The sequence below is a fragment of the Vombatus ursinus genome, unplaced genomic scaffold (assembly GCF_900497805.2).
Source record: "Vombatus ursinus unplaced genomic scaffold, bare-nosed wombat genome assembly UNPS02014818.1, whole genome shotgun sequence".
Classification (NCBI taxonomy): domain Eukaryota; kingdom Metazoa; phylum Chordata; class Mammalia; order Diprotodontia; family Vombatidae; genus Vombatus; species Vombatus ursinus.
This window is the reverse complement of record NW_020954596.1, coordinates 59098263-59123363: the sequence shown is the minus strand read 5'-3', so window position 1 is coordinate 59123363 and position 25101 is coordinate 59098263. Positions and strand designations below refer to the sequence as shown.

General features: G+C 41.0%; 1 protein-coding gene across 2 annotated transcripts in view; it reads left to right on the top strand.

The window, feature by feature from the left end:
• Positions 1-11878: 11878 nt before the first annotated feature.
• The window catches only part of LNX1 (ligand of numb-protein X 1), a 147832-nt gene continuing 134609 nt past the window's right edge, over positions 11879-25101 (top strand). Inside the window, exon 1 of one of the 2 annotated variants that reach the window (XM_027836018.1) lies at positions 11879-12005. The gene's annotated coding sequence lies outside the window, so the exon portion shown is untranslated. Of the gene's footprint in view, positions 12006-12029; positions 12092-25101 lie in introns of those variants that run through there. The other variant, XM_027836019.1, reaches the window with a different exon arrangement.

Sequence of the window (25101 nt, the reverse complement as noted above, 5' to 3'; positions counted from 1 at the left end):
TTAAAGCTGGCAGGAACATTAGAGGTTGCCTAATCCAATTAAATCATCTAACAGATAAGGAAACTGAGGCCCAGAGGTAAAGTAACATGCCCAAGGTCACATCAACAGTAAGGAGCAAACCCACGACATCTGACTCCAAATCCAGTGATTTTTTTTTCTTCTATATCTCATTATCCTCCTTAGGACTTAGAGTTATACTAGCATTTTAAAAAAATTTTTTTCTTATTAATTTATTCTAATTTATCAACAATCACTTCCACAAGCTTTTGAGTTTTAAATTTTTCTCCCCCTCCCTCCTTATCTCCTTTCCCAACCCAGCTCGAAATCTAATATAGGCTATATATATACATTCCTATTAAACATACTTTCACATTACTGATGTTGTAAGAATTAGAACTAATAGGAGGAAAACATCTATTAGGAGGAAGACATCTTTTGGAGATGTCGTAGATCCTTGTATTGCTGAGAGAGGTTAAGTCTATTGAAGTCAGTCATCACTCAGTGTGACTGTTACTGTGTACAATATTCTCCTGGTTCTGCTCACTTCACTCAGCATCAGTCCATACAAATCTTTCCAGGTTTATCTGAAGTCTGCCTGCTCATCATTTCTTATGGAACAATAATATTTCATTACATTCATATGTCACATTCACAATTATGATTACTATCTGTGTCTTTCTCTCCATCCTTCCCCCCCCCCAATTTATGCTTTTCTTTCTCCTTTTTCTTTTTCCCTCCTCACTAATGTTTGGCTTTTGATCACCACCTCCCTCAGTCCCACCTCCCTTCTATTAGTCCCCTCCCTTTTCTTTCCCCTTTTCCCTCCTGCTGCCTATAGGGCATGTCAGATTTTTATACCTAACTGATTATGTTATTCTCTTCTTGTGCCAAATCTGATGAGAGTAAGGTTCAAATAATGCTCATCTCCCTCCCTTCTTTCCCTCTGCTGTAATAGATTTTTGTGCCTTTTCCTGTGATGTAATTTACCCTTGTCTGCCTCCTCCTTTCCTTTTTTCTCAGTACATTTTCTTAGTTAGATCAGATTAATTCACTTACTTGGATCCATTTAACCTACCTAATTAGATTTTTTTCATCATTACACCAAAGTCAATTTATGCCCACCCCCTTTATGTATACCCCTTTAACAAGATGTAATAACAATACAGTTCTCAAGAGTTACAAGCGTCATCTTTCCTTGTAGGGATATAAACAGTTTGCCCTTATTAATAACATGTTGTTACTTTCTGTCCCATTTACCTTTTTATGTCTCTCTTGATTCTTGTATTTCAAGATCAAATTTTCTGTTGAGCTCTGGTCTTTTTATCAGGAAGGTTTGGAAGTTCCCTATTTCGTAGAATATCCATCTCCTCCCCTGAAAGATCATGCTCATTTTCACTGGGTTATAGCATTTTTTGACAAATATTTATACATCTTGTTGATTTTTTCCCTTTTCATAAAACTTTGCTCTGGTATACAATAGCCATGGAGGCCATATTTTCTGGGACAATCCCAATTTTGAATATTCTATCCTATTCATAAATGAGGATTAAAAAAAACCTTTATCATAACTCATATACCTAGTATGCATTCTGAAAAGCATGGTCACTGTGGGGAGAACTAGTAGTTAGCTTTCTGTTTTGTTGTTGTTTAGTCAATTAGTTGTGTTTGACTCTTCCTGACTGAATTTGGAGCTTTCTTGGCAAAGATACTGGAGTGCTTTGCCATTTTCCTCTCCAGCTCATTTTTACAGATGAGGAAACTGAGGCAAACAGGATCAGGTGACTTGCCCAGTTTCACACAGCTAGTAAGCGTCTGAGGCTGGATTTGAACTTGGGTCTTCCTGACTCCAGGCTTGGCACTCTATATACTTAGTCTTCTAGCTGCCCCTAGCTGCCTGTTAGTACAGAAAAAAAATAAAAATTCACTGATTTTTTTTTTTTGGTGGGGGAAAGTTTCGAGACAAAGGAAAATGGGACATACCTACCCCTCCCCCAAAATATAACATAGGCCCTTGGTGCTACAGGCAATATATGGTTTTATTGTTGTAAAACCTAGTCATTGAATTGAAGGGTCCAGCTTAAAATCACAGAGAGCACAGTGCACCATTTTTGGCACTCTGAAAAGTAGACTGTACCAGGTAGGATAATGATTACTATCACTTGCATAGTGTTAGTTTTAAAGTTTGCAAAACAGTTTGATCCTCACAAGTCTGTGAGGTAGGTGCTATCATTATTTTTATACCCATTTTACAAACGAGAAACTGAGTCTCACAGGGGTTAAGTGACATGCCCTACGAAAGTATCGGGAGGTAAACTCTGAATCTTGGTCATCCTAAGTCCAAATCCAGAAGTCTAGATACCACAACAATCTTCTTATTATCCAGATGCCAACTTGGAATCAAGAGCTTGAGTGATGCGGGCTGTTTTCACCTTAGACAGATAAAACTCGAGCAAAGCAGCTACTCCTCAGAAATTGGAACATGGAGGATAAGTGTGGAGTGAGCAGGACTTTTGCTTTGGTGTAGATGGGGGGGGAGGCGTCTGTGAATAGATTTTAGGGAATTTGCATGGGACAAGAAATCCATCTTTAATTTGGCTCCCCTCCAGTTGAAATTTAGCATTTCTTTCAATTATTTAAAAACACTGGGGCAGCTAGGTGGTGCAGTGAGTACAGCCCTGGCCCTGGAGTCAAGAGGACTTGAATTCAAATCCAGCTTCAGACACTTAACTAGCTGTGTGACCCTGAGCAAGTCACTTACACAATTGCTTCCAAAACAAAGAAACAAAATCCCATCACTCTGAGAGGGAGTCAATAGGTTTGCACCAGACTGGTGATTGGATCCATGGCACAAAAAAGATTAAGACTCTCTAGTCTAAACAGACAGTTGAACTCTGATTGACTGCAGTTTGCCCATTCCCTGTTCAGTGGATAAGGAAAAAAAGTGTTCCTAGGAGAGCTGAATTGACCCACATAATATACAATTGACATGTCCTTGGTACCTTCTACAGGAGTTCTCAGCCCAGGCTGGGGAGCATGAAAGTACAAAACCTTGCAGGGACTCCAGGCCCAGGCTCCAGAGATGGCCCCCATAGGCCAATTCAAACCTTCCTCCTCCCTCCTGTGTTATCTAAAGTGGAGCCAAAGGTCTCTCAGATCCGATTGGAATGATCAGATTATGACACAGTTCTTCAAAAAGTTTCACTTCTTTCAGAGCTCTTCCTCTAAGAAAACTGACATTCCTCTCAACTTTTAATCTAGCTTTTTAAAGCCTAACTGCCAACTACTTGATGGATTACACTTGCCTGTGAATGAGTTAGAACCAATATGTTACCTCCACCCTCCAGCCTAAGCTTTTTATCTCTAATTGTGGAATGAAAGGCCTAGTCTCCTATTAATGAGATTTCAGTCTACAGAAAGCAGGTGGGGGAGGGTCTGGCTTTGGAAGAAGACTTTGGACAGGTTACAAAAGGGTTGGAATATCTGAGAAGTGGTCCTGGACTTGATAGGGAGCCACTGGAATTCATTGAATGAGAAGGTGACATGGTTAGTTCCGGTCATCAGGAAGATCAGTTTGGCAGCTGGGTGGCAGTTGGACTGGAGTGGGAAGAAACTTTGAGTGAGAGATACCAACCAGACATGAGGTGAAGAGGGCCTGCCCCGGATGTGGCAGTGTCAGAGGAGAGATGGGGGGCGGGGGACAGGGTATGTACAAGAATTAGTGATAAGACAAAATTGCCCTGACTTCAAAACTGTTAGCAGAGGGAGAGGAGGGCAAAGGGAGAAGATGACACCTAGGTTGGGTGACTGGAAGATGATCGTGCCCTCAACAGTAACAGGGAAGTTTGAGTCCAAAATTTGAGTGTGCTAAGGAATCAAGCAATTCGGTCCTCAGATGAGCCCCACCTTTCCTATTGCCTTGAGGCTAAGGCCCCATTGCTCTTTGATTGATCCAGGAATTCCTCCCATTAATACAAGAACTTGTTTAGAGTTCTACTGTGGGCAGCTGGAGTTCTGACTTGGTCCTGACTTAGGAGCCCCTAGCACTTGTCCCAGGAAGACAGCCAATGCCTGCATCTGCCAGCTCCCCGTAGGGGCCTTCAGTTTCAGGCTTATGGCTTCCAGGGGTGGGGAACCTTTGGCCTTCTAGGTTCTTCGGTGCAGCCCTTCGACCGAGTCTAAGTTTTACAAAACAAATCCTTTTATTAAAGGGATTTGTTTTGTGAAGTTTGGATTCAGTCAAAGGACCACACTTGAGGACTTGAGGACCTGTGTCTAAAATAGGCCATCCCACTCTTTTGTTCTGCCTTTTCTACCAGGTAAAGGTTCTCTCTCTTTAAATGCTCAACCAGACTACTGGCTCTAGCTATGACCTTCAGGAGCAAAGAGGTCTTGAAGCCCCTAGACTGAAACTTTCATGAATTCCATAACACCATCAAAATGGCAGTAATACTTGTAGTGGAAGTTCCTGCCTAATTAAAAAATTTACACTATATCTAGGCGAGAGGTGGCATGTAAGCAGCCTCTCCCTTCCCCATACTAAATATGTTGATTATTTCCCCGCCTTCATTACTAAAACTTCTCTTCCAGCCTCTTTGTTTTCTTTTGGCAGGTCATTCCAATGTCCTTGCCTTTTTCTCTAAGCCTAACGAAAGATACAAACAGTAAGATCTATAGACCCTGAAAAAGGAAGAGGCTGGACTAGAGCCTGGCATTTCCTCCCTGTCAGTAAGGGCTAAATTTCGCTTTCTTATCTTGCGCGTGGAAATGGCTGCAGTGTGGTAGACAGTTAAGTAAATCAAGCTGGCTAGAGGCCAGGGTTTGGGTTGGGAAGGAGGGAGGCATTTCCACCTGGACCTCACTATTTTTTACTTATTGTCTTTATTCACAGAAAACTCTATTCACTTGATTTGCTCATCCATACTTCTTTATGTTATGAGATCAAAGAATCATCAATTTAGACTGTGAGTGGCCTTGGAGGTCCCCTTGTCCAATCACTTCATTTCATAGATGAGGAAATCAAGACCCAGAGAAGTTGTCCAGGATCATACAAGCAGCTAGTGGTAGACCCAGGTTTTGAACCCAGGTGCTCTGACTCTAAAACCATCTTCCTTTTCATGGTACTTGAGCTGAACCTTGAAAGGAAGCTAGGGGTTTCAGGAGGCAGATGTAAAGAGGGAGAGAATTCCAGGCATGAATATCTATATCTAATCAGTAACAATTGCTTAATCTTGTCAGACTCTTCATGATCCCATTTGGGGTTTTCTTGGCAAAGATACTGGTTTGCCATTTCCTTCTCCAGCTCATTTCACAGATGAGGAAACTGAAGCAAACTTGCCCAGGGTTACACAACCATTAAATGTCAAAGGCAGGATTTGAATTTAAGAAGACAAGTCTTTCTGACTCTAGGCTGGGCACTCTATCAACTGTGCGAGCCCACCTATCTACCTTAATCCTTAACTTGTAACTTTTCTCTCCACACATACACATAGCCACCACCCTAGTTTAAAGCCTTAACACTTCTCACCTGGACTACCAGTGGCCTTCTAATTGGTCTCCTTGCTTCAAGTCTCTCTCCACTCCAACCTATCTACCGATCAGCTATAATGGTCATTTCCTGAAGTACAAGTCAGACCATTCATGTCCTTATCCACAATAAACTCCAATGGCTCCTGAGGACCTCCAGGATCATTTATAAAGTCCTTTGGTATTTAAATCTCTTCACAACCTTGGTCCCTTCCTACCTTTCCAATCTTTTAAAACAAATGATTTCCCTCCCAATTTTCCACTCTTCGAATCCCTGACATCCTTTAAGAATATGCTTAAGTGCTATTTCACCCAGATCGCTTTTTCTGGAACCCCCAGCTTCTAGTGCCACCACCTCATTCACTATGTATTTCTTTTACATGTTCTGATTTATATATTTTTTCTTTTATATATTTTTTCTAGAATGTAAACTCCTTGAGGGTAGGTACTGTTTTTGCTTTTGCTTTGTGTCCCCAGTGCTTAACAAAGGTCCATCACATAGTAAATTTTTAATAAATGCTTGTTGGTTGGTTTATTTGCACATTAGGCAAAGAGGAAATCCAGCACAAATATTCTTCAATTTTTTTAATCTTTTTCTATCTCCATGCAAATCATTAACAAGTATGTGTTAAATACCTACTATGTGACAAGCAATGCTCCTACTATGTGCCATGTAAAAGCCTTTTAATCTAATGAAATCACAACCATAGAATAATAAAGCTAAAAAGGAACCTTGAGATTATCTGCTAGGGGTGTGCTGGTAAATGTTTAACAACCAGCTTTTGTTGGGGTTTGCATGGGGATGTACCCACCTGGCTCTTAAGTTTAATTTGCATTATTAACATTTTCTCTATCACCTTCTTGAGTCTAGTCATCAAAGTACAATGAATCAAGCCCTGATTTGTAATGGTTTCTGAGGTATAAATGCTGATCCTGAAAGTTTAACAACATGGTCTTGTGAGCCAGTTACAACTGTACCTTTCATTTTACATAATCTAACCCTTTATGAGGATACTGAGATTCGGAGAACTGATCTGTCAACTGTATTATCGTAGAAATAAATGTCGGACTTGACTCCAGAGAGACCTAAATCTGAATCCCAGCTCCAACCATAGTTTTGTGAACCTGGGCAAATCCCTTGAGGTTCAATCTCCCTTCCTCGTGTGAGCATCAAAAGAGACAGATGTTTGTAAAATGCTTTGAAAATCTTAAATCAACATATAAACACAAGAATATGAAAAACCTGTGATTTTCGTCTTAGTGAAGGGATGGGGGGGTTGGGGGTGGGGGGCTGGGGGCGGGGCGGGGTGGGAAACAGGGAAGTCTTTCAGACCTTGTGAGCCTTCTATGACTAGATAAACTCTAGGAAGTAGCCTGAAGCATATAGAGGTTAAGTGAAGATACCTAGTCACTTGGACAAGGTTTTCTGGGACAAAGCCCTCATATTCCCTCTTTTAAAAAATGTGATAGGACAGGGTGAGGGACAAATTAAGCCAGAGGGGAAACATTCAAAGTTGCTTATTATAATAATTATGCTTATTACAATAATTACAATTATTATGCTTTTGTGAATTTCCTCTTATGGAAATTGGTAGTCTTCTAACGTAATACTGTCAGTAATGTCATACTAGAATAAGTCCCCCGTCCTCTCTTTGCCTCCTAGGTCCTACATACTCTTTTAAAAAACCCAATTTACATTCCATTTCCTCAGTGAAGCCTTTTGTGACCCCTCACTCCCCAACCTCATCAATAATAAGTTTCTTCTGGGATCTCATGTAGCAGTTTGTTTTAAAACAATTCTCTACTGCACTTATCTTGTACAATTTTGTCTTGCAATGGAGTAGTGGGCTCCTACCACTGATTTTCTACTTTTGCCATTAATAACTTCAGGCTGTGTGTGTTGCAAGGGAGGTATATCTAGAGACATTGATTCTCCTCCACCTCCACCCCCAACATCCACACCTAGATTGGCTCATAGTTCTGCTATAGTTCTCTCACTGGCTCTAATTTTTTTGTTTTGTTTTTTGGCTAGACAATGGGATTAAGTGACTTGCCCAGGGTCACACAGCTAGTGAATGTTTTGTGTCTGAGGCCTCATTTGAACTCTGGTCCTCCTGAGACCAGAGCCCATTCTCTATCCACTGCGCCACCTAGCTACCCCTCTAATTTGTTTTCATAGACCCAGTACAAAGGGATTGGCTCCAGTGATATGCTGCTAAAGATTTAATAAACAGATCTCCGAGGGAAAAAAATGTATGCATGACATGCTTTTAAGTTTAATTTGAGTTATTCACACTTCCTCCATCACAGTATTATTCTAGACAACCAACAAGATGATAAAATCAAGCCCTGATTTGTAGCATTTGTTAATTTCTGATATGTAAAAAATTTAAAAACCAGCTTTCTAGAGTCCTGTTTGAGCTAGCTCTATCCATAATAGTTTGAAGCGTTCAAATTCCTTCCAGCAGATCTGAGACTCAATCATCCCGATGAGGTATGGATAGTTCAGAATGGTCCCACAAATACCTAGGCACAGAAGGGCTCTCACTGAGGTGCTAATGAGCATGTACACACTCTCCATGGGGAAATGTATGCATCGATAGCTCTTTTCTCAGGTAACCATATCAAGTTGACCAGGCTCGCTTGATCAACCTCCTACATGTGTATAGTCAAATTCACTTGTTACATTGTCATTTCTAGGAGGGCAGGGTCTGAAGCAGATACCAGCGCCTAACACAAGTGGGCAGACAAGTTCTTCACCCCTCCCAAAGGGAACACCCTTCCAGTAGCAAAAGAAGTGCATTTGTTTTCATAATGAGCATTTGTGTTCAGCCTTATTGTTGCAAAAGAGTGTACTCAACTTTTAAACCACATTTACAACCTAGTACTTTCTCCTTTCTTTTAGAGGAATTTTTGTTGTTGTTTTCTTTTTGTTGTTGTTGTTGTTTTTCTTTTTTATGTCTTTCCCACCTCCACCCCACCCCCACTATCCATGGCAGTTTTCAAAAGGCAGAAATTAAGAAAGAGAAAATAAATGTTTGTTGGTGGCAAAATCGCTCAATCTTCGTTTGTGAATCTTCTTAAGTTTCTAACTTTGCTGAAAGAGTTTGTAGGTTAGGTCAGTCTGGGCTCCGGCTTTTATCCTTCTCATAGAAAGTTAATATCCACTCTGCTGGGGGGGGGGGAGTTCCTTGCCCTGATAAAATCACAGGTACTAATAAACAAACAAACAAACAATAAAGGAATATCCCAAGGCATTTAAAGAGCTTGGATTTGTCCCAGTGCCCTAAACCAGAACTATCCCACCCCCCACAGTCATACAGGATGAGTGGCTGTGGTCACTGATCCCAAGCTAGATTGTATTTCAGTTTTAAGGTGGCAAAGTTTAAGGTACAATGAAGAAAGGTTTTTAAAAATCCTCTTAGATCTCTCTCTGATATGGAGGACTGTACCTTGCGTATTGGATCAAAGACACAGCAAAGGACCTTAAGAGGTCCTCTGTTAATCTCCTAGGAAGATGAGTCTTCCTGACTCCAGGCCTGGTGCTCTATCCACTGCACCACCTAGCTGTCCTTTCAATCCCCCATCCTGTTTCTATTATTATCCCCGTATTAGAGATGGGGCAGCTAGGTAGTATAGTGTATAGAGTGCTGGCCCCGTCAAGAAGGGCTGAGTTCAAATCCTGCTTCAGACACTTTCTAGCTGAGTGACTCTGAGCAAGTTATTTCACCTCTGTCTGCCTTCATTTCCTCATCTATTAAATGGAGGTGATAATAGCACCTACCTGCCAGAGTTGTTGTGAGGATGAAGTGAGGTATCTTAAGTGCTATATAAATGGTAGTTATTATTTTATATTACTGTTAATAACAATAATAAATTGAAGTTCAAAGAGGTTAAGACTTATTCAGGTTTAAAAATCCAGGGTACTTTGACACTCTAGCAAAGCCATAATGCCTTCCCTACTGTGTAAGGGCAATATGAGGGTCTGAGATGAAAAGAAGACAATACCTACCCCATTTAACCCACAGAGTTGGTATAAAAATAAAATTAGGTAATGTCTACTAATTGCTACTCACATTTGAATAGCACTTCATGTTTTACAGAAGGCTTTCTTCACAACTTTGTGAGGCAGGTGGTATATGTATCCTCGTTCCAGTTTTACAGGTAAAGGAATTGAGGCTCAGTTTAAGTAAGTCACTAATAAGTCACAAACTAATAAGCGTTAGAACTAGAGTCTCAAAAACAGGCTTTTAGATACCAAGTTTGATGGATACCCTTTCTATTATGGCAGGTACTTAATCTATTTGTTTAATTGAATTGGTTATAGTATTGACACCCAAAGTCTAGCCTCTTGAAAGGCAGCTGAAGTAGGTAAAGATTTGGCCTCCATGGCAAAGAGGGCTGTGTGACCCTGGGTAAGATCCTCTCTGTGCTCCCGGCAACTGTCATATAGTTACAGAGAAGGGGCCCATCTGCATAGGTACAGGCAGTCCTTCATTGGGAAGCTCCCAACGCTGATGAAATCATCCATCCAGTTAAAAAAAAGAAAGAAAGAAATTGACACCTTTTAAAATGAGCATTTGCATAAGGGGAGGTACAAAGGAAGGAAGAAGTACCCGAGAATTCTAGCACCTTTATCCCCAAGGGGGGGAAAGCAATTTTTAGAGCCACTGTGTTGCAAGGAACCCCCTAAAATTATCTAGGCCGTTCTTGAGAGAAGATGACTGGCTGTCCTATTTTTCAATGCCTCCAGGGCAGGAGAGTTCACATTTTCCCCAGGTGGTACATTCCAGTGCATAGTCTAAATTGTTCAAGGATCCTGGAAAGAGGCCACAAAAATATAAAACATTGAAATTCAATTATGAATGAATGAATAAATGCTTGTTTACCACACTCACTCACATTTGCTCTTTAATATTCCCATAATAACTCATTTTGTTATGAGGTAAGTAGCATTGCCCTTATTTTTCCTGGTGGAAAAAAAGGCTGAAATGGCATACAGCCCAGGGTCATACAATAAGCTAGGAATAGAAATAACAACTTCTGACTCCTCCTTCCTGTCTCTAACTAGCAGGCAAAGTCGCCTTATTAATAGCATTCTAATCTGAATCATTTAAATTACTTGTAATTGCAGACCTACAAAGAACTGTAACTGCCCCGTGCCAGCTGAGCAAGCTGTCATGGGCATGACTACTGTTACAAATGTCTAACTCTGTAATTGGAGCACAAAAATGCATTTTAAAAGTTTGAACATTTCATTGGAAAATAGCAGTCAATTCTCCTGCTTAAGAGTATGGTGTAGGGTCACCCTCCCCCCAAAACAAAACAAAAAATTGGATTTTGAATCAGAAGACCTGGGTTTGAATCCTGATTCTGTCAATGTTTCCTTAGGTAAGCTCTTTTTAATCCTCAGAGCCTCAGTTCCCTTCCCTGAAACCAAGGAGGGAGGAGTAAAGGATTTCTTAAAGTTCTTTTCAGCTCTAACTTTCTGAGTGAAGAATGAATGAGGTCCAACAAAATTAAGTCATTTAAGGGGCACTTAAATGTCTACAATGGGCTGGGCACTGCATGTAGGATAATGAAACAAAAAATGAAAAAATCCTTGCCCTCAAGGACCTTATATTCTAGTGGAGGAAACTACCCGTGCACAGATAAATTGGTTATAAAGCTTATACAATCAAATACAAAGTAGGTTTTTTTTTAACTTTTTATTATTTTATCGGAGACAGATTTCTCATGAAAAGAGCAAATGATATTCATTTAAAAAAAGTTAATGAATTTCATGAGATCCTAGAAGTAGAGAAAGAAAGGACCTAAGAAGCCTTTCGGTCCATCCGGTCCCCTTATTTTACAGAAGAGGAACTAGTCCCAGAAGGCCCAGAGGTTAAGTGACTCACCAAGATCACAAAGGTAGTGAGTAGATTTGGGATTCGAACCCGGGTCCTTTAACTCCCTGTTCAGCCTGCTTTCTACTGTACTACAGTTTCTACCCGACCGACTTTTCACGTGTTCCTTGTTTAAATCAAGTAAATTATTATCGCATTTTGGTGTTTAAACTTCTTTGTTAACTCTTTAGCAGTTAGGGATCTGTATCGTGAAAAACAACTAGCTACCCAGGGCGGGCAAGTTGGGCTGTGACTTAAAAAAGAAAGTAAATACCTCACTGCAAATGACTCTAACTGAATAATTTGCACCTGGCTGCAGGTATTCAGGTAAATGACAGGTAGGGAGGAATTTACTGACTGGCTCACTCACTAAGGTCGAAGCCACGAAGATTATCTTTTCAGGGTTCTGTGTGATGTCACACATTTCCTGCTCCAGGCCAACCAATACCATTCATTCTTCTTCCCCACAGACACCTGCAGAAGGAAGGCAAATGTGGTGTCAGGACGGACCCGACGGAGTTTGATTGACTTACGTGCTGGGGATGTATATGCACTGCTAGACTGTTGCCGGCTTCAAAAACCTTAACACCTGGAAAGGTGAGTTGAAACGCCCATTTTCTCTCTGGATATTTAGACCACTGGTCACATTGTTCCGAACAGGAAACAGGAAAGGAACTGGCCGAGTGAGTACAACTTTACTCTTTTCTCTAGAGAGGGGAGCTCCTTCTGGGAGAGAAGTTGGAAGCCTAATGGTTCTTCTGGTTACACAGTAAAACTCTCTCAAGCCACATGGCTAATGCTGCCTTTTTAAATTTTGAAATCATTAATTCGGCCTCTTTCTTTCTGGGATATTGATTTCCCCCCCCCAAAAAAAAACCCCAAATTGCAAAGGTGAGAGGAAGAAGTGTTTGAAATTTGAAATTTGATTTGGAGTTGTAAGCTTTCTTTAATCTGTAGTGTTAATTTCAATGGGGGGGAAGATGTTCATAATGCTAATTTCAGGGTGGGGGAGGGGAAACTTTTCTAATGGTAATTTCAGTTGTGAGGAGGGGACAAAAGCCCCCTCTTGGAAACTGTTCAGATTGCTTTAATTTTTTGCTTTTATCACAGTTCATTTCTACTTACAATTGTAAGAAATTGGGTTTTTTCTTTTACTGAATACTTCCTTAGACAGTAAATTAGTTGTTCTTCCTTATGTCTCCTCCAACCCACACACCCCCCAATGTTCCTGACCCCCTAACCTTTTTTTTTTAAGAAAGCAAATATTTGATCTTTGTCCTCAATTGTACAATATGTTTTTACAGAGAGACTGATCTGAATTAGAATACTTTATATTTCGCCATTTGTTTATTAAACCTTTAGCTCAGGTAACATGGGTTATCCTTTCTGAGCTTCATGAATGGGATACAAAAGTTTTGCTTTTTGTTCTCCCTGTGTATGTTATTTCCCCTCACCCCCCTTGCTTTTAACAGTAAATAAACTGTTTAGTAGATTGTTCTGCCAGGACCTTACTTTTTTTTTTTTCCTTCTAAAAGTAACTTTAGCTCTAGGACCCATTTTTTGTTTCCTTAATAAAGATCTCACAGCTAGTATGCCCTGCAGCCTCACTCTCAGTGTGCCAACTTACACTGGTGGCATTTAGATGGAGGGGGTGGGGAGAGAAGAATCTGTGGTGTGCAAGCCACACATAATACTGGGGGGTCAGGGCCTGGCTGTGGGAAACCCATGCAAAGAAACAGAATTGTAAGGTGCAACGTGCCAAACTCCTACATCAGCTGTTTTGCTGAGACTTAAGTAGCAAAAAAAAAAAAAGTTTTCAAGGAAGTGATCTGTTAGTAATTACGCTGATATTCATCCACCCCAAAAGTCAAAGTGCACATTCATTCTCCAAAAGTAGAAATGGAAACAATCTGGGGAAGTTTGTGTCGGACAGAGTAGCCTCTCACCGAGCCAAACTAGTCCTGCTGTGGCTGCCAATTCCTCTTACTCCTTTGAGACCACTATTGTTCTCCTCTCCGACCTTTCTGTCCTTTTTATCTGAGCTCATGTGCTTGGCCGGTGGCTACTGCCTTTGCTTTATTGGAACTGGCACAACACAATATTCTATATCCAGTATCTACCCAAGGCAAATGTACAGGAAAAATCACGAAACTTCTCTTGAATGGGGATTACCTTCCTCCAGTTCACTGTGGTTCAGTAGTTTCTTGCTCAATATTTCACCTCTTTTTTAAGCACTGTATTTGAACCTTAGTCAAATAATTTCATTTCTTCACCCCCCCCACCCCGACTCTCTCAATGTTAAAGGGGACAACTCTATATGCTAACAAATGTTGAGGGGATGAAGTTGTGAGTAGGGAGAGAGAAGTAAAAAAAGGGAACAAACAATAGAATCATAGATTTAGAGTGAAACTTTTCAGGTCATCTACTCTAACCCCCTTATTTTACAGATGAGGAAATTAAGGCCTAGATATATGCAGTAATCTACTGAAGGTCACAAAGAGGTACAGGGAGAGGGAGAGAAGAGACAGAGAGAAGTGGGGATGGGGGAAGAAAGTCGGTGTTCAGAAATTGGGATTCAGGGTCAAACTATTCTAGAATGTAGCCAAAGGTCATGGTTCAGTGGCTTACTGGGGTAATTCTGCGCTATTTTTCAGTAAATGCAAACTTTGCTAAGAGATGGCCATTTAAAGAGTCAAACTTTATTTAAAGTTTTCTGAGCTATCTTGAGGAGCTCTATCTAATTAAAATCTGGTAACACTGATTTTAATAATCATGATAGTAATTGTTGTTATAAATTGTAAGTTATTAAATTCATCATTGCTAATCCCCACAAGACCTAACAAAAGAAAGGAGTGAAGCAGAAGCAAGGCTTTTTTAAAATTTCCTCCATAAAGCAGTCTGGGCTGACTGCCTCTCAGTCTCCAGCAGAAGGAAGGAACTGCTGTGCCCTGTCTGCTCTGTCCCACCTGCTATTTCCCCCCTTCTCCTTTGACCTATCCTAGAGAGCAGCAAAGGCAAGGTGTCCCACAAACCACTGGGCAAATGCTCTCTTGTTGTCTGGAATAAAGTGATGGTGGCAACAGTTGATGTTACTATCAGATTCAGTACAATTCAAAAGTTTCTAACTACCTACCTGGTTAAGGATATTAGTACCAAGAAGATCTCCTGCCAAGGGCTTGGTATATCTACAAAAATGAGAAAGGCTCCTTCCCTGCCTCACTGGGAGCTTCCATCTCCTGAGAGTGGAAAAACAACATGTGTACAGACTGAAGGTATTGGAAAGAAGAAATTCAGATGAAGTATTATTATTCCAAGGAAATGTGAGGATTGGAGAACACTTTCAGTGTGGGGGGTCAGGGAAGGTAAATGTGATCAGCCATGCTCTTTCCAGGTTATAGATCTATAGTTGGAAGAAATCTTTGATGTCATCTAATTCAACTCCCTTATCTTCTGAACGAGAAAACTCCAGGCCAGAGAAGTTAAGGAACCCTGACCCCAAATCCAGCCCTTTGTGCTATAAGTCAGATTAAGGTATCTTCTTCCACAATGAAGAAGCTCATTCTGTTTCAGCTTCAGACGGTAGGTGTCAGGGTCACAAAGATGGAGGCCATTTGCCAGAGCTCACTAATTGTGTGAAGTACCATGATATGAGTTGAGTATGTCTCCACTGTGGCTTTTCTTAAGGTCCCTTGCTTGGACAGAAGAGGATTTTCAGAGAAATTGGGTGGCTAGCTAATGCTTAAAGCAATCTGTCCTCTTATTTGGCCCAGAAGAACTATGTGGCTTAACATGAGTCACCCAAAGGAATACAAAAGGGAAGGTGAGGAAAAAAAGAAATGAGTACTAGGGAGTCTTGGACTTTTAACTCCAAAATGAGAGTAGGAAAGTACAGAGAAGGGGCCTGCCCAGAGAAGTCACTGGGGAGTGTTGGCCATAGTGGTCTTCAAGCTATGACAAGAGAATGACCTCGTCAGAGATTTTTCCCAAGACTTGACTCATGGCTATACTAAATTCTGACTAGGATTCTTGAGTCGTGGCCTCTGGACAGCTCCAAATGTTTTATAGGGTCCCATTCAGGCCTAATTAGTTTCTTACCTTTGAGATCACAGGTGGGGAGATGCCAGTCAGCTAGGGCTCTAGAGAAGAGGCAAGACACACAGAATATGGCTAGAGCACAGGTGATTTGTTGGTCAGAGAATTGATTCTCATAGTCTCTCAGGACCGATATGTGGTCAAGAAGCAAAGAGCAGAAGAGTAGGTTCAGAAACGTGAGCCCCTCCTGCAGCTGTGCAGGCCCCATGTCATCCTGGAGGACAGGGCCATAGGCCTGCCTGCCCCAGTTTAAAAGTCATAACCCAAAGTGGCTGAGTAATGGCCTAGTGATTTTAGGACTGTGAATTCTAATCCCAACTTTGCTACCTATTTGCTGAGCAACTCTAGGAGAATACTTTTATCTCCCTATCCATCTATTTCCTCATTTATTAAAAAAAAAATTAGACAAAATGATATGCTGATGTGCTATAAGAATAGACTTTTGTATTTACAAACCTAGATAGGCAGGTTATAAACTCTCAAGCCTAGTGAGTTTTTCAGGTTTAGTATGTTGGGGCAATGTTTTATTTACTAAAATGTTAACATTTCAGAAACAACGATTTATCTACCCATTTTCTTTAAAGGAAACACTTATATTTGATTTGTCACCTTAGTCAGTAACCCTGCCTAGAATAATTTATAGCTTAGACATTACAATTATTCTGCATTTAATTTTTATTTTATTTTCTCAATTACATGGAAACAAAGATTTTAACATTTTTGAAAAATTTGAGTTCCAAATTCTCTCCTTCTCTCTTTCCCCTTCCCACTCGTTGAGAAGGCAAGCAGTTCGATATTGGTTATACATGAGTAGTTGTATGAAACATTTCCATATTAGACATGTTTCTAAAAAAAATGAAGGCAAAAAAAACCCCCCAAGAATAATAAGGTTTTAAAAAGTGACATTACAATTCTAGAACCTGCTAGTAGGCCAAGGACCAGTGACTTTTGAATACATTAAGTAAATTTTTTTCTTTAAAAGTAGATTTTATTGATTTCTTTTTTATATCAATTATATTTTCACCTGTATCACTGTGAGAGAACCATCCCCTATAACAAAAAATTAAAAGAGGAAGAAGGAGGGAAAATCCAGCAAACTGATTCAACACATTGGAAAAGTCTGGTGTTATACACAAAGTTTCATAGCTATGGACCACTCTCTTCTACAAAGGACTAGAGGAAGTATCTCCTCATATCTCTTCTTTGGGTCCAACTGTCTTTCTAATTACCCCAGATTCAGTTTCAATTATGTTGTTGTGTTTTTTCACTTATTATAGTCATTTTGTGTTCTGTTTTTCTGATTTTACAGAAAAGTTCAGAAAGACTTATATGAAATTATGCAAGTTCTTTCCATGCTTTTCTGTTCATTGCTCTTTTTTTTTTCTTGGCTAGGCAATGGGGTTTTAAGTGACTTGCCTAGTGTCACACAGCTACTAAGTGTCAAGTGTCTGAGGTCACATTTGAACTCAGGTCCTCCTGACTCCAGGGCTGGTGCTCTATCCATGGTGCCACCTAGCTGCCCCCTGTTCATTGCTCTTTATAGCTCAGTAATATTTCATTACAATCAAGTACCACACTTCATCTAAGCCATTCCTATCTAATGTGTGTTTACTTTGTTTACAATTCTTTGGTACCACAAAAAGTGCTGTTATAAATATTTCAGTCTATAGGGCAGCTTTTTTTTTTTTAAATCATTGATCTTTTGGGGGTGTATGCCTAGCGATGGAATCTCTTGGCAGATTTTCTTAATGGCCTAGAAGACTTTGCGGTGGGCAGGAAACTAGTAACAATGAATACCCTGTTTGAGTTGTAGTTTTGGGATACTGTATCTATCTGCTGGTTGAATAGCCAGTCATGTGTAAATCAGCATGTAGTCTCAGTTCTTTGCTATGACTGAGCAAGAGTTCATTCCTAGAGTCTAAGATCAATTGTCTGCCTGGTCACTTGATGTCACATCTGCTTCAATTGGATCTTATGGGAAACAGAGAAAACATTTCTTTACCTTGTGGAAAGAGGATGTGGAAGAAATGATTAGTAAAGGGGAAAGCTATTCTGTAAGATTAGTTGAATTTTGAAATTGAATTAGTTTAATTCAAACAAAAGCCTGCTGTATCCAGAATACTGCTGGGTTCTAAGGGAGGTAAAGAGTGATGGTAAGATACAGTCTTTCCCCTTTTCTAATTTGTAATTTAGTGCTGGAGATGGGTGGAATATGACATGTAGACACATAGACAAGAGCTAGATTACAAAATAATGAAATAAATTCAAAGGAAAGTTAGAAGCAAAGTGCCTTGTGGGGGGTCTGGCAGGAGTTAAGGGGTGGAATTAAATGTCTTTGGTGTTTGGGCAAATAAGAGGAAAGTACAGTTACAAATTAAATAGGTTGGGAGGGGTGGCACAGGAATGGGAGTTGGTGTAAACAAAGGCATGGAGGAAGGAAAATACAGGTCATTTCATAGTAGTAAACTAGCTGGTAGAGGAATGTAATCTCTCTGTAAATGTTTAGCCTGTCTTCAAGTACTAAAAAATAAAAATTTAAAAAGCTACAACTGTGAAAAAGGGATTAGATGTGGTTTGTTTAACCCCAAGGGTAGAGCCAATAGTAATAGGTAGAAGGGGCAAAGCAACACATTTTGGACTTGATAGAAGCTTCCTAAGAGCTCTCGGGAAGTAGAGTGGGCCACTTCGTAGGTTCTGTCTCGTGGTGGGCCTTCAATGGGAGACTAAGTGGCCATTTGTTAGGTACATTGTGGGATTCTTTTTTAGATATGTATTGGGTTAGCTGGCCACTGAAGTCACTTCCAACTCTGAAATTCTGTAATGTCACATAATGAAATAAGAAAGAGGAATAAATTTTTGGAATCTTAGGATCATTTGGCAAAAAAAAAAAAAAAGATAAAGAAGGAAAACAGGGGGCCTATGTTCAAATTTTGGTGCTGCCCTAAGCCTATAATCAATCAACAAGTATTTATTAAAGACCTACTGTATTTCAAACACTGGGATCATAAATACAATGAATCAAATAATGCCTACTGAAAGAAGACAGTTTGGGACACACTGAGTTTCAGTTGTTGTCTCTGGGATATTCAGGTAAAAGCAGTTGGAGATGGCGATCTGGGAGCTTGGAAGAAAAATCATGGCTGGATATAGTTATGTGGGAGTTATCTCTGCAGAGATGGTCTTTAAGCTGCGGTTATGAATGAGTTTGCCTAGGGAGAGAGAGAAGGAAAGAAGAGGTTGGGAAGAAAGAGTCTTGGGGAGGATCTGCCCACGTTGAGGTAGCAGAGGATCCCAAGATCCTAGATTTAGAGTTTGAACAGGAGTATGGAGGCCAATAAGTCCAACCTCCTCACTTAGATGAGAGGCTCAGGCTTAAAGAGGTTAAGTCACTTACTGAAAGTCCCACAAGTTTTAGCTGTAGAGTCAAGATTCCCACTGAGGTCCTCTGACTACAAGCTCAGCAGTGCCATGGTACCCTGCATCCTCTCCAGTCAAGGTGTTGAAGGATATATCCAAAGATGGAAGGATAGTCAACAGGGTTGAGTTTTGGAGAGAGGTCAAGGATGTTGTTGTTGTTGAGTTTCTCAGTTGTGCCCAACTCTTTGTAACCCCATTTGGGGTTTTCTTGGCAAAGATACCAGAGTAGTTTGCCATTTCCTTCTCCAGCTCATTTTACAGATGAGAAAACTGAGACAAAAAGGGTTACGTGATTTGCTCAGGGTCAGACAGTTAGTAAATATCAGAAGCCAGATTTGAATTCACAAAGCAAGTCTTCCTGGCTTTCTATCCACTGTGCCATTTAGCTATCTCCAAGGAAGATAAGGACTGAAAGGAAGAAAAAAAGTCATCGGACTTAGGGTTTAGATCACTGGTAATTTTTAAGAAGGCAGTTTCAGTAGCCTGGTGGGATTGGAAGCTGGATCGCAAGTGGGTGGTCAGGGGTGAGGAAGTGGAGGTAGGTACTTCATCAAAGAAGTCTATCTGTGACTGAGAGGAGGAAAATATGGTAGGAGGGCCATGGGAAGGTTGTTTCTTTTTTTTTTTTTTTAGGAATGAGGAAACTTGGGCATGATTGTAGGTAGATGGGTATAACCCAGGAAAGAGGAAGAGCTTGAAGATGCCCAAGAGGACAAGTGCCAGCAGGTCTTAATCTAAAGTGACATTTCTAAAATGTAGCCAGCTCAATTCTATGGTATTTGTGTACTTTGTGGAAGTCATTAAGTAGAAGAGCTATTTATGTCCTGGCATTACATAGCCTGCTTTAATGCTGGTGACAAATTCCATGTCATCTGACCAATGCCATGGAAACATCGAGGTCATTTTAAGAACACTGGGGAGAAAAAAATGGAGACAGCTTACGGGTTTTAACATATGTGGTAGCATCTGACTATGGAAGCCCGACTACAATAAGCATTTAGAATTAGGCTTACAAAGCTGATTAAGTATAAAAATCTGAAATAGAGAAAATGGTCTCTGAGCCTCGGACATTTACTACTCCCCTTTTAAAAATCCCTCTTTCCATATTTCATTTTCTTGATTCAGAGTGGTACAACTGAGTGCTGGATTGGGAGTCAGAGGGGGTTCAAATCTTGATTCTGACTGAGGTTGAGCAAGTTACTTAAACCCCTCTGGTTCACGGTTGCCTCATCTATAAGCTAGGATGGAGAGTGGGAGAGGGGTTAGTGTACCAGATGACGTCTGAGGACCCTTCCATTTCTAAATCTATGTTCCTTATAATCCTTTTAATTTTTGTCTTTCTATTTTCCTTCCCCGCTTTCCTGGAGAAACCCTGATTTATTCCTGCTCCAAAGAATCCACTGATTGGCTTATTCTCATGCCACTGCCTTCCACATAGTGGATGCTTTGAACCCTCTTGTTAGATTGAATTGTGAGTATGGTGGCATTACAAGGCCTTTTTGTTGCCTCCCTTGGCTGTGACTTAAGCATGTGGCCCTGAATTCTGCCACCATTTTGCAGCAACACCTGTTTTTGGGATATATTCATCAGAGAGCTATGAAAGCACAGCACCCATGTTTAAAACTCTACAAGAATTTTCTTTAATAGCCTCATGGTACAGTGCGAGGCATCAACACGTGCAGAGGAGCCAGGCACTAATATTTCAGGGCTAATTGTTGGAGGTGATTTACATATCTTGCTCATGACTGACTGCCTTCGTTGGTCCGTGAGTACATGTTTGTGCTGCGATCCACACACATAAAGTCACCAGTGAGTCATCTAGTGTTTTCAAGCTGCTCTGTAAATGTCGTTGCTACGCCTGTCATTGTTCTAGTCATCTTGTTCAGAGAAGACACTCGCGCATCCCTTTTGTGGGCACAATATGGAATACCATTTCCCCCCAGGATTCTTAGGAAGTTTAATGATTGGAAAGAGTGCTGGCCTTGGAGTTAAGACTCAGAAGGCCTAGAGTTGAGTCTCTGTTCTGCCCCTGGCTGTTTATGCAGATTTATTATGCAAATCCCTGGACCTCAGTTTCTTCAACTGTAAAAATGAGATGGTTAAACTAAGATTGATCTCTAAAGTTCCCTCCTAAAGTGCCCTAGCACTTTAGGGGATTCTGTGAAATTTTCCATAGCATTCATCTTTTGGGGACCATTAAAAGGAAATATTGCTGTAGAAACAATGGAGTTGCTTGGTTTTCTCAGACACATTTTTATGCCAGGACAGAACTGATATCCCCAGACAGGCAGTGTAAATGACTGCCAGCCCCAGTAATGTGTAGTAAGCTTTATCTGATTACTCTAGACTGCACTGGCCCTTCACAGACACTTAAAGGCACTTATTGCCCATACCTTACACTTAGAACTTAATTGTATTGTCTTGTTTGCTTTTTCTTTTCTTTTCTTTTTCTTTTTTTTTTTTTGGTAAGGCAATCGGGGTTAAGTGACTTGCTCAGGGTCACACAACTGGTAAATGTCAAGAGTCAAGTAAATGTCAAGAGGCTGGATTTGAACTCCAGTCCTCCTGACTCCAAGGCTGGAGCGCTATCCTCTGTGTCACCTAGCTGCCTCTCTTGTGTTGTTTTCTAATTGTTTCAATAATCCCTGCTACCTGCTCAAGCTATCAGCCTATCTTTCTTCCCTTTCACTACTAAACTCTTAAAAGGAGCTGGCTGTGCTCCCTGCCTCCAGAAGCACAGAACTGGAAGGAATCTCAGAGCCCATGTAGTCTGACCTATACACTCCCCAAAAGAATCTCTTCTAAGTCCCAAACGATGGTCTGGATGACTTCTAGCTTTTTTCTGAAGGTTTCCAATCAAAGGGAACCTACCACCCATTCCATTTTGGACAACTTAGGGAATATTTCTCTGACCCCTAGCCCAAACATAGGTTTGTTGCTGAGTAGTTTTTTGTTTGTTTGTTTGTTTGTTTGTTTTTAACAACTTTCATCCATTGGTCTTGCTTTCTTACCCTCCGGGACTGAAGGAAAAAAAAGTATATCCCTTCTCCAAATGATAATATTTTTTTTTGGGTGGGGGAGCTAGGCAATGGGGTTAAGTGACTTGCCCAGGGTCACACAGCTAGTAAGTGTCAAGTGTCTGAGGCCAGATTTGAACTCCGGTCCTCCTGACTCCAGGGCCAGTGCTTTATCTACTGTGCTACCTAGCTTTCCCTCCAAATGATCACCCTTAAAATATTTGAAGATAACTATCATGTATTACCCCTCCAGCAACTCTTTGCCTCCCCCAAGCAGGTCTAATCTTCTCCAGGCTAAACAAACTCATTTCTTTTCTTTTTTCTTTTTTTTTTTTTTTTTTTTTTTGTGTGAGGCAATTGGGATTAAGTGACTTGCTCAGGGTCACATAGCTAGTAAGTATCAAGTGTCTGAGATCAGATCAAACTCCTTTCTTTCAACCAATCCATATGTGGGACCTCAAGGTCCCTTGACCTTCTGGTTGACTTCCAAGGGACATTCTCCAATTTACTAATATCATCCCTAAAATGTTGAGAGAGAGAGAGAGAGAGAGAGAGAATGACAATGACTGACTGCTGGAAGAGGCAGAAGGAAGCCCTCAAGGATGTAGGTGGGTGGCTTAGAGCTGCTGTGGCTGGAAGGAAGCAGGATCAGGAGGGTCATGACCCAGAGATTTTAGGAAATGAGGAGAAGAGTTAAAGGAGCTCACATTAGATGGCCACCTGGAAGGAGGTGTCTAAATCGCATCTGATGTAAATGTGGGGGTGGGAAGAGTGGAAAGAGGAAAGAAGAAAAGGTTTGGACCAATCTCTGTGGGGAATAAGATAAGAACAGATCTATACAAGTGCTTACTGTGTGCCAGGCACTGGGCTCCGTTCTAGGGATGCAAAGAGACAAAAATACCACACTTAACTCTCAGAAAACTTATGGGGTTTTTTTGTTTTATTTTGCTTTTTGGTGAGGTGATCAGGGTTAAGTGACTTGGCCAGGGTCACACTTAACACAGCTAGTAAGTGTTAAGTGTGTGAGGCCAGACTTGAACTCGGGTCCTCCTGACTCCAAGGCCAAAGGTCTATCTACTGTGCCACCTAGTTGCCCCTCCCCCCCAAGCTTATGTTTTAATGAAGGAGATAACATGTAAACAATGAGGTAATGCAAGATACAAATAAGACTAGATGGAAAGTAATCTCAGATGGGAAGACACTGGCAGCTGGGGTGGCCAAGAAGGGAGGAGGTAGGATTTGAGCTGAATCTTAAGCAAGTAAAATAAACTAAGAGGCAGAAGTGAGAAGGCAGAGTATTTATTTCAGGCATGGCAGACAGTCATTGCAAAAGGCACAGAGATGGGACATGAGATGCCATGATCTAGGAATTGCAAACACTGTCTAGCAACAAGAGCTCAGCTGAGATTATGGGCCATGAAATTATAGTGGGTGAAACCAGCTCAGTTGTGTGATTTTTATTAATTTTTCATAAACCCAGGCAGAGAAATTGAATATGGGGAATTTCCCAAGGATCAGAATTTGCCATTTGAGATGGCTGAAGTTGAGATGGGAGTGGGGTCGAGATTACAGAACAGTAAATAAAGGCAAAGAGGAGTATGGAGGAGAAGGTGGGAGAGAGTTGAAGGATCTATTGCAAGTGGAAAGGTTTGCATAGGGTGTGGTGTCCTTAGGGGAGAACCAGAGAGTTCTGTTCAAGTAAGCACAAAGAAGGAATGTGGTTGGGACTGCTAGAAGCTAGAGGGGGTTTGTTGAAAAATAAAATGTGTCCTGAAGGATACCATATAAAGGGCCAGGCCTTAGGTTGTCTGTGGGATGGAGGGGGAGCAGGACTGATAAGAATGAACAGGAGGAGTTTGGGGTGGATCTTGTACCTTGGACTGTGAGACTGGATTAGTGTGCTAGTTCCTGGAAACCTATATCTTCCATGTCATCTGTTTTGTCAATCTGTCAATGAGAATTTATTAAGCTGTCACCATGTGCTAGGCGCTGCGCTAAGGACTGAGGCTATGAAGAAAGGCAAAAACAGACGGTGCCTGTTTTTAAGGAGATCACATTCTAATGAGTTTTCAGAACTTTCTCAAGAGTGAATTTATAGGATTGATATTCTCCAAGGTCCTATTTAGAACCTTGGATGGTTTTCCTCCATACAGTCTGAAGCCACTTCATGGAGAGAACTGGGCCTGTTTGAACCTCCAATATCTGAGTTTACCATCCTCACCTTTCATTCATGCTCAGCATTGAAGGATCCTCAGAAGCCTTCTAGTTCAACAAATCTCCAACCCTTTTACTCTGCTGAAAACTGCTCTCCTCCTGGACGTTTCTTTGGTTTTCAGCATTGCTGCTTATCTGCACTTCCTGTATGCTCCCTTCTCTTGGCTTCATGACTTCTCATGGTTTCTTCATACCTATCTGAAGGTCTCATACTCCCTTGGAACTGGTTTATTGTGTTTCCCCTACTCCCTGAACATGCATGCCCCTCCCAAAGCTCTATATCTTCCCCTCTTTTCTCTTTATATTTTCTCTCTTGTCCTTATCTGATTCAGTGGATTCAAATATCATCACTATGCAGGTGACTCCCATGTTCAGTTGGCAAGGTTTGCTGATTGCCCTCTCAACTGTGCTTCTGACCCCTCCAGACTTCACTACCACGACTTGGGTGCCTCTGCCCCTGGACCTTCCCTCAGCACCTGGGGTCTTCTCACCCTGGAACATCCCCTCTCTGCACTGTCTTCCTTCTCCCATTGGCGAGTTCCTTTTGGAGGCCTTCATTTTGGGAATGGGCCAAGTTTGGCCATGTTTCATTCTCTACACTCCAACACCCCTGCTTCAGACTGTCTCTAGACTTGCCAACATGTTCTGGGACATATACCTTCCTTCTCCCCTACCACTTTTCAGTTCTCTTTTATGTTGTCTTTCCCTATTAGAATCTAAGCTGCTTTAGAGCAAGGGACTGTCTTTTTGCTTGTATTTGTCTTCCCAGTGCTTAGCACAGTGCCTGGCACACAGTAAGTGCTTAATAAGTGCTTGTTGCTTTGCCTTGTTGCCTTTTTTTTTTCAGTTCAATTTCAGCTTCCCTATTTATAACATTCTTTCAGTCATCTGCTGGGCTCAAAACCTTGTAGTCATTTTTGATTCATCATCATTTCTTACCTCGTACATCTAAG